At 50.3% G+C, this 7,500-nt stretch overlaps 2 long non-coding RNA genes across 22 annotated transcripts in view; both read right to left on the minus strand.

Annotated features, from left to right (window-relative positions):
* Positions 1–436: 436 nt before the first annotated feature.
* LOC127921236 (uncharacterized) lies at positions 437–3,601 on the minus strand. Of its 21 annotated transcripts, none has more exons than XR_008108527.1 (5): positions 2,646–3,601; positions 2,055–2,419; positions 1,829–2,003; positions 1,673–1,707; positions 437–1,586 (listed from the first exon to the last, which is right to left on the minus strand). It is a non-coding gene; the product is annotated as an uncharacterized LOC127921236 (long non-coding RNA). The 21 variants fall into 21 exon arrangements; XR_008108526.1 differs by having other exon boundaries at positions 1,673–1,742; XR_008108523.1 differs by having other exon boundaries at positions 437–1,449; positions 1,673–1,777.
* Positions 3,602–4,077: 476 nt separating this feature from the next.
* LOC127921235 (uncharacterized) overlaps positions 4,078–7,500 on the minus strand; it is a 10,345-nt gene continuing 6,922 nt past the window's right edge. The window contains exon 4 of the long non-coding RNA XR_008108519.1: positions 4,078–4,353. This is a non-coding gene — a long non-coding RNA (uncharacterized LOC127921235). The remainder of the gene's footprint in view (positions 4,354–7,500) is intronic.

Below are 7,500 nucleotides of genomic sequence, written 5' to 3' on the forward strand. Positions count from 1 at the left end.
AACTGTCCCCATAATCTACAAACTGTCCCCATAATCTCCAAACCGTCACCATAATCTACAAACTGTTCCCATAATCTACAAACTGTTCCCATAATCTACAAACTGTCCCCATAATCTACAAACCGTCCCCATAATCTCCAAAACCGTCACCATAATCTAAAAACTGTTCCCATAATCTCCAAACTGTTCCCATAATCTACAAACTGTCCCCATAATCTACAAACCGTCACCATAATCTACAAACTGTTCCCATAATCTACAAACTGTTCCCATAATCTACAAACTGTCCCCATAATCTCCAAACTGTCCCCATAATCTCCAAACCGTCACCATAATCTAAAAACTGTTCCCATAATCTCCAAACTGTTCCCATAATCTACAAACTGTCCCCATAATCTACAAACTGTCCCCATAATCTACAAACCGTCCCCCATAATCTACAAAACTGTTCCCATAATCTACAAACGGTTCCCATAGTCTACAAACTGTCCCCATAATCTCCAAACCGTCCCCCATAATCTACAAACTGTCCCCATAATCTCCAAACTGTCCCCATAATCTCCAAACTGTCCCCATAATCTCCAAACTGTCCCCATAATCTCCAAACTGTCCCCATAATCTACAAACCGTCCCCATAATCTACAAACTGTTCCCATAATCTACAAACTGTCCCCATAATCTACAAACTGTCCCCATAATCTCCAAACCGTCCCCATAATCTCCAAACTGTCCCCATAATCTCCAAACTGTCCCCATAATCTCCAAACTGTCCCCATAATCTACAAACTGTCCCCATAATCTCCAAACTGTCCCCATAATCTCCAAACCATCCCCAAACTGTCCCCATAATCTCCAAACTGTCCCCATAATCTCCAAACCGTCCCCATAATCTACAAACTGTCCCCATAATCTCCAAACCGTCCCCATAATCTCCAAACTGTCCCCATAATCTCCAAACCGTCCCCATAATCTACAAACTGTCCCCATAATCTACAAACTGTCCCCATAATCTACAAACTGTCCCCATAATCTACAAACTGTCCCCATAATCTACAAACTGTCCCCATAATCTCCAAACCGTCCCCATAATCTCCAAACCGTCCCCATAATCTACAAACTGTCCCCATAATCTACAAACCGTCCCCATAATCTCCAAACTGTCCCCATAATCTCCAAACCGTCCCCATAATCTACAAACTGTCCCCATAATCTACAAACTGTCCCCATAATCTACAAACCGTCCCCATAATCTCCAAACCGTCCCCATAATCTACAAACTGTCCCCATAATCTACAAACTGTCCCCATAATCTACAAACCGTCCCCATAATCTCCAAACCATCCCCAAACCGTCCCCATAATCTCCAAACTGTTGCCATAATCCCCAAACGGTTCTTTAAAAAAATTATTCTACTATGTTTATGCATCCCATGTTTCTTCTGTAAGAAACCTTCCAGATTAGCCCCGTCTATAAAAGCCAATCCCCTTCCAGATTAGCCCCGTCTATAAAAGCCAATCCCCACCCGGGTAAGAAGCCTTCCAGATGAGCCCCGTCTATAAAAGCCAATCCCCACCCGGGTAAGAAACCTTCCAGATTAGACCAGTCTATAAAAACCAATCCCCTTCCAGATTAGCCCCGTCTATAAAAGCCAATCCCCACCCGGGTAAGAAACCTTCCAGATTAGCCCCGTCTATAAAAGCCAATCCCCTTCCAGATTAGCCCCGTCTATAAAAGCCAATCCCCTTCCAGATTAGCCCCGTCTATAAAAGCCAATCCCCTTCCAGATGAGCCCCGTCTATAAAAGCCAATCCCCACCCGGGTAAGAAACCTTCCAGATTAGCCCCGTCTATAAAAGCCAATCCCCTTCCAGATGAGCCCCGTCTATAAAAGCCAATCCCCTTCCAGATGAGCCCCGTCTATAAAAGCCAATCCCCTTCCAGATGAGCCCCGTCTATAAAAGCCAATCCCCTTCCAGATGAGCCCCGTCTATAAAAGCCAATCCCCTTCCAGATTAGCCCCGTCTATAAAAGCCAATCCCCACCCGGGTAAGAAACCTTCCAGATGAGCCCCGTCTATAAAAGCCAATCCCCACCCGGGTAAAAAAAACCTTCCAGATTAGCCCCGTCTATAAAAGCCAATCCCCACCCGGGTAAGAAACCTTCCAGATGAGCCCCGTCTATAAAAGCCAATCCCCACCCGGGTAAGAAACCTTCCAGATTAGCCCCGTCTATAAAAGCCAATCCCCTTCCAGATGAGCCCCGTCTATAAAAGCCAATCCCCTTCCAGATGAGCCCCGTCTATAAAAGCCAATCCCCTTCCAGATGAGCCCCGTCTATAAAAGCCAATCCCCTTCCAGATGAGCCCCGTCTATAAAAGCCAATCCCCTTCCAGATGAGCCCCGTCTATAAAAGCCAATCCCCTTCCAGATGAGCCCGTCTATAAAAGCCAATCCCCTTCCAGATGAGCCCCGTCTATAAAAGCCAATCCCCTTCCAGATGAGCCCCGTCTATAAAAGCCAATCCCCTTCCAGATGAGCCCCGTCTATAAAAGCCAATCCCCTTCCAGATTAGCCCCGTCTATAAAAGCCAATCCCCTTCCAGATTAGCCCTGTCTATAAAAGCCAATCCCAGCCCCGGGTAAGAAACCTTCCAGATGAGCCCCGTCTATAAAAGCCAATCCCCTTCCAGATGAGCCCCGTCTATAAAAGCCAATCCCCTTCCAGATGAGCCCCGTCTATAAAAGCCAATCCCCTTCCAGATGAGCCCCGTCTATAAAAGCCAATCCCCTTCCAGATTAGCCCCGTCTATAAAAGCCAATCCCCTTCCAGATGAGCCCCGTCTATAAAAGCCAATCCCCTTCCAGATGAGCCCCGTCTATAAAAGCCAATCCCCTTCCAGATTAGCCCCGTCTATAAAAGCCAATCCCCTTCCAGATGAGCCCCGTCTATAAAAGCCAATCCCCTTCCAGATGAGCCACGTCTATAAAAGCCAATCCCCACCCGGGTAAGAAACCTTCCAGATGAGCCCCGTCTATAAAAGCCAATCCCCACCCGGGTAAAAGGTTGATAGTTCACCCAGGACATGAGGGAGGACATTGACTTGCAAGGTGTTGGACAACAACAACAAGATGTATTATTTAGTGTCCAGGTAAAACAAACATAAAGATTAAAGGATTACCATCTTACTTGGTCCCAAGACTGGAAGGAAATCAAAATATCATTTCAGGTGAACTATCAATAAAACATTTTAAAAAAGGTTGTGAGGAGTTGTGATACTAAAGAGCTGTACACATATTGACAAGCAAGTCTCAGAGTAACATAATCTAGGATCAGGTCCCATATTCACAAACAGTCTCAGAGGAACAGAACTGGGTCTAGGATCAGGTCCCATATTCACAAACAGTCTCAGAGGAACAGAACTGAACTGGGTCTAGGATCAGGTCCCATATTCACAAACAGTCTCAGAGGAACAGAACTGAACTGGGTCTAGGATCAGGTCCCATATTCACAAACAGTCTCAGAGTAACAGAACTGAACTGGGTCTAGGATCAGGTCCCATATTCACAAACAGTCTCAGAGGAACAGAACTGAACTGGGTCTAGGATCAGGTCCCATATTCACAAACAGTCTCAGAGGAACAGAACTGAACTGGGTCTAGGATCAGGTCCCATATTCACAAACAGTCTCAGAGTAACAGAACTGAACTGGGTCTAGGATCAGGTCCCATATTCACACTCCCAGTAAAAGTACACATTGTGAATGGGGGTCCTAACCTTACATCAGGTGTCCTACTCTGAGACACATTGTGAATGGGGGGGTCCTAACCTTACATCAGGTGTCCTACTCTGAGACACATTGTGAATGGGGGGTCCTAACCTTACATCAGGTGTCCTACTCTGAGACACATTGTGAATGGGGGATCCTAACCTTACATCAGGTGTCCTACTCTGAGACACATTGTGAATGGGGGTCCTAACCTTACATCAGGTGTCCTACTCTGAGACACATTGTGAATGGGGGTCCTAACCTTACATCAGGTGTCCTACTCTGAGACACATTGTGAATGGGGGGTCCTAACCTTACATCAGGTGTCTTACTCTGAGACACATTGTGAATGGGGGGGGGTCCTAACCTTACATCAGGTGTCCTACTCTGAGACACATTGTGAATGGGGGGGTCCTGATCCTAAATCAGTTTCTAAACCAGAGCATGTGATTCATTCAGTCATCAGACAGCAGGGACCCTCGAACTTGTGATCCGTCCCTGGCATCCAGAGCAACATGGCGGCCTCCAGACTGGCTTCTAGCCAGCACTCTCCTCCCGTGTCACATGGGACAAGCAGTAGGCCTGGATACCTGGATACAACGTGAGGGAGGGAGGGAGGAGAGGGAGAGGGAGAAGGAGGAGATGGAGGGGAGGGGAGGGAGGGATGGAGGGGGAGGGAGGGAGGGGGGGAGGGGAGGGAGGGGAGGGGAAGGAGGGAGGGGAAGGAGGGAGGGAGGAGGAGAGAGATGGGAGGGGAGGGGGAGGGAGGGAGGGGGGAGAGGGAGAGGGGAAGGAGGGAGGGAGGGGAGGGAGGGAGGGAGGGATGGGAGGGGAGGGAGGGAGAGGAGGGGGAGGAAAGAGGACATATCAGATATATGGTTTGATAATATGAAGGCGTTAGATGTATCACTGTAACGTCAAACTGCCGGAGCGAGTCCCACTTCCCCTGGTTGAGCCCCCCCCCCCTTACACACACACTTGGTACCAACTCGTGACCTCCTGTCTCTCAAAACAAGACAGCTCCTTTTCGAAGAGTCTTACCCTGATCACCCCCCGACTTGATTAAACCTCGATTTCATTTCCTGATATCAATGTTATAATTGTTCCAACTTCCTCTGGTACAGAATCTCTTCCTCTTTAACTCCGTTACAACACAAGTAAACAAATGTGTCTCTGTCTGTGTCCCTGTCTGTGTCCCTGTCTGTGTCCCTGTCTGTGTCTCTGTCTGTGTCTCTGTCTGTGTCTCTGTCTGTGTCTCTGTCTGTGTCCCTGTCTGTGTCCCTGTCTGTGTCTCTGTCTGTGTCTCTGTCTGTGTCTGTCGGTGTGTGTGCGTGGGTGTGTCTCTGTCTGTGTCCCTGTCTGTGTCCCTGTCTGTGTCTGTGTCCCTGTCCCTGTCTGTGTCCCTGTCTGTGTCCCTGTCTGTGTCTGTCGGTGGGTGTGTCTCTGTCTGTGTCTCTGTCTGTGTCTCTGTCTGTGTCCCTGTCTGTGTCCCCTGTCTGTGTCCCTGTCTGTGTCCCTGTCTGTGTCCCTGTCTGTGTCCCTGTCTGTGTCTGTGTCTCTGTCTGTGTCTCTGTCTGTGTCTCTGTCTGTGTCTGTCGGTGTGTGTGCGTGGGTGTGTCTCTGTCTGTGTCCCTGTCTGTGTCCCTGTCCCTGTCTGTGTCCCTGTCTGTGTCCCCTGTGTCCCTGTCTGTGTCCCTGTCTGTGTCCCTGTCTGTGTCCCTGTCTGTGTCCCTGTCTGTGTCCCTGTCTGTGTCCCTGTCTCTGTCCCTGTCTGTGTCCCTGTCTGTGTCCCTGTCTGTGTCCCTGTCTGTGTCCCTGTCTGTGTCCCTGTCTGTGTCCCTGTCTGTGTCCCTGTCTGTGTCCCTGTCTGTGTCTCTGTCTGTGTCCCTGTCTGTGTCTCTGTCTGTGTCCCTGTCTGTGTCCCTGTCTGTGTCTGTCGGTGTGTGTGTGTGGGAGTGTGTGCTGTGTCTGTGTCCCTGTTTGTGTCTGTGTGTGTGTGTGTGTCCCTGTCTGTGTCTGTCGGTGTGTGTGTGTGTCCCTGTCTGTGTCCCTGTCTGTGTCCCTGTCTGTGTCCCTGTCTGTGTCCCTGTCTGTGTCTGTCGGTGTGTGTATGTGTCTGTCTGTCGGAGTGTGTGTGTCTGTGTGTGTCTGTCGGAGTGTGTGTGTGTCTGTCGGTGTGTGTGTGTGTGTCTGTCGGAGTGTGTGTGTCCCTGTTTGTGTCTCTGTCTGTGTCCCTGTCTGTGTCCCTGTCTGTGTCCCTGTCTGTGTCCCTGTCTGTGTCCCTGTCTGTGTCCCTGTGTCCCTGTCCCTGTCCCCTGTGTCCCTGTCCCTGCCTGTGTCCCTGTCTGTGTCTCTGTCTGTGTGTCTGTCTGTGTCTCTGTCTGTGTCCCTGTCTGTGTCCCTGTCTGTGTCCCTGTCTGTGTCTCTGTCTGTGTCCCTGTCTGTGTCCCTGTCTGTGTCCCTGTCTGTGTCCCTGTCTGTGTCCCTGTCTGTGTCCCTGCCTGTGTCCCTGTCCCTGCCTGTGTCCCTGTCCCTGCCTGTGTCCCTGTCTGTGTCCCTGTCTGTGTCCCTGTCTGTCTGTCTCTGTCTGTGTCTCTGTCTGTGTCTCTGTCTGTGTCCCTATCTGTGTCTCTATGTCTCTGTCTGTGTCCCTGTGTCCTGTGTCCCCTGTGTCCCTATCTGTGTCCCTGTCCGTGTCCCTGTCCGTGTCCGTGTCCTGTCCGTGTCCCTGTCCGTGTCCCTGTCCGTGTCTGTGTCTCTGTCTGTGTCCCTGTCTGTGTCTCTGTCTGTGTCCCTGTCTGTGTCCCTGTCTGTGTCTCTGTCTGTGTCTCTGTCTGTGTCTCTGTCTGTGTCTCTGTCTGTGTCTCTGTCTGTGTCCCTGTCTGTGTCCCTGTCTGTGTCTCTGTCTGTGTCTCTGTCTGTGTCTCTGTCTGTGTCCCTGTCTGTGTCCCTGTCTGTGTCTGTCGGTGTGTGTGTGTGGGAGTGTGTGCTGTGTCTGTGTCCCTGTTTGTGTCTGTGTGTGTGTGTGTGTCCCTGTCTGTGTCTGTCGGTGTGTGTGTGTCCCTGTCTGTGTCTGTCGGGTGTGTGTGTCCCTGTCTGTGTCTCTGTGTCCCTGTCTGTGTTCCTGTCTGTGTCTCTGTCTGTGTCTCTGTCTGTGTCCCTGTCTGTGTCCCTGTCTGTCCCTGTCTGTGTCTGTCTGTGTGTGTATGTGTCTGTGTGTGTCTGTCGGAGTGTGTGTGTCCCTGTCTGTGTCTCTGTGTCCCTGTCTGTGTTCCTGTCTGTGTCTCTGTCTGTGTCCCTGTCTGTGTCCCTGTCTGTGTCCCTGTCTGTGTCTGTCTGTGTCTGTCGGTGTGTGTATGTGTCTGTGTGTGTCTGTCGGAGTGTGTGTGTGTCTGTGTGTGTCTGTCGGAGTGTGTGTGTGACTGTGTGTGTCTGTCGGTGTGTGTGTCTGTCGGTGTGTGTGTGTGTCTGTCGGAGTGTGTGTGTCCCTGTTTGTGTCTCTGTCTGTGTCTCTGTCTGTGTCCCTGTCTGTGTCCCTGTCTGTGTCTGTCTCTCTGTCTGTGTCTCTGTCCCTGTCTCTGTCCCTGTCTGTGTCCCTGTCTGTGTCTGTCTGTGTCTGTCTGTGTCTGTCTGTGTCTGTCTGTGTGTGTCCCTGTGTGTGTCTGTCGGTGTGTGTCCCTGTGTGTGTCTGTCGGTGTGTGTATGTGTCTGTGTGTGTCTGTCGGAGTGGTGTGTGT

The sequence above is a fragment of the Oncorhynchus keta genome, unplaced genomic scaffold (assembly GCF_023373465.1).
Source record: "Oncorhynchus keta strain PuntledgeMale-10-30-2019 unplaced genomic scaffold, Oket_V2 Un_contig_21800_pilon_pilon, whole genome shotgun sequence".
Lineage (NCBI taxonomy): Eukaryota > Metazoa > Chordata > Actinopteri > Salmoniformes > Salmonidae > Oncorhynchus > Oncorhynchus keta.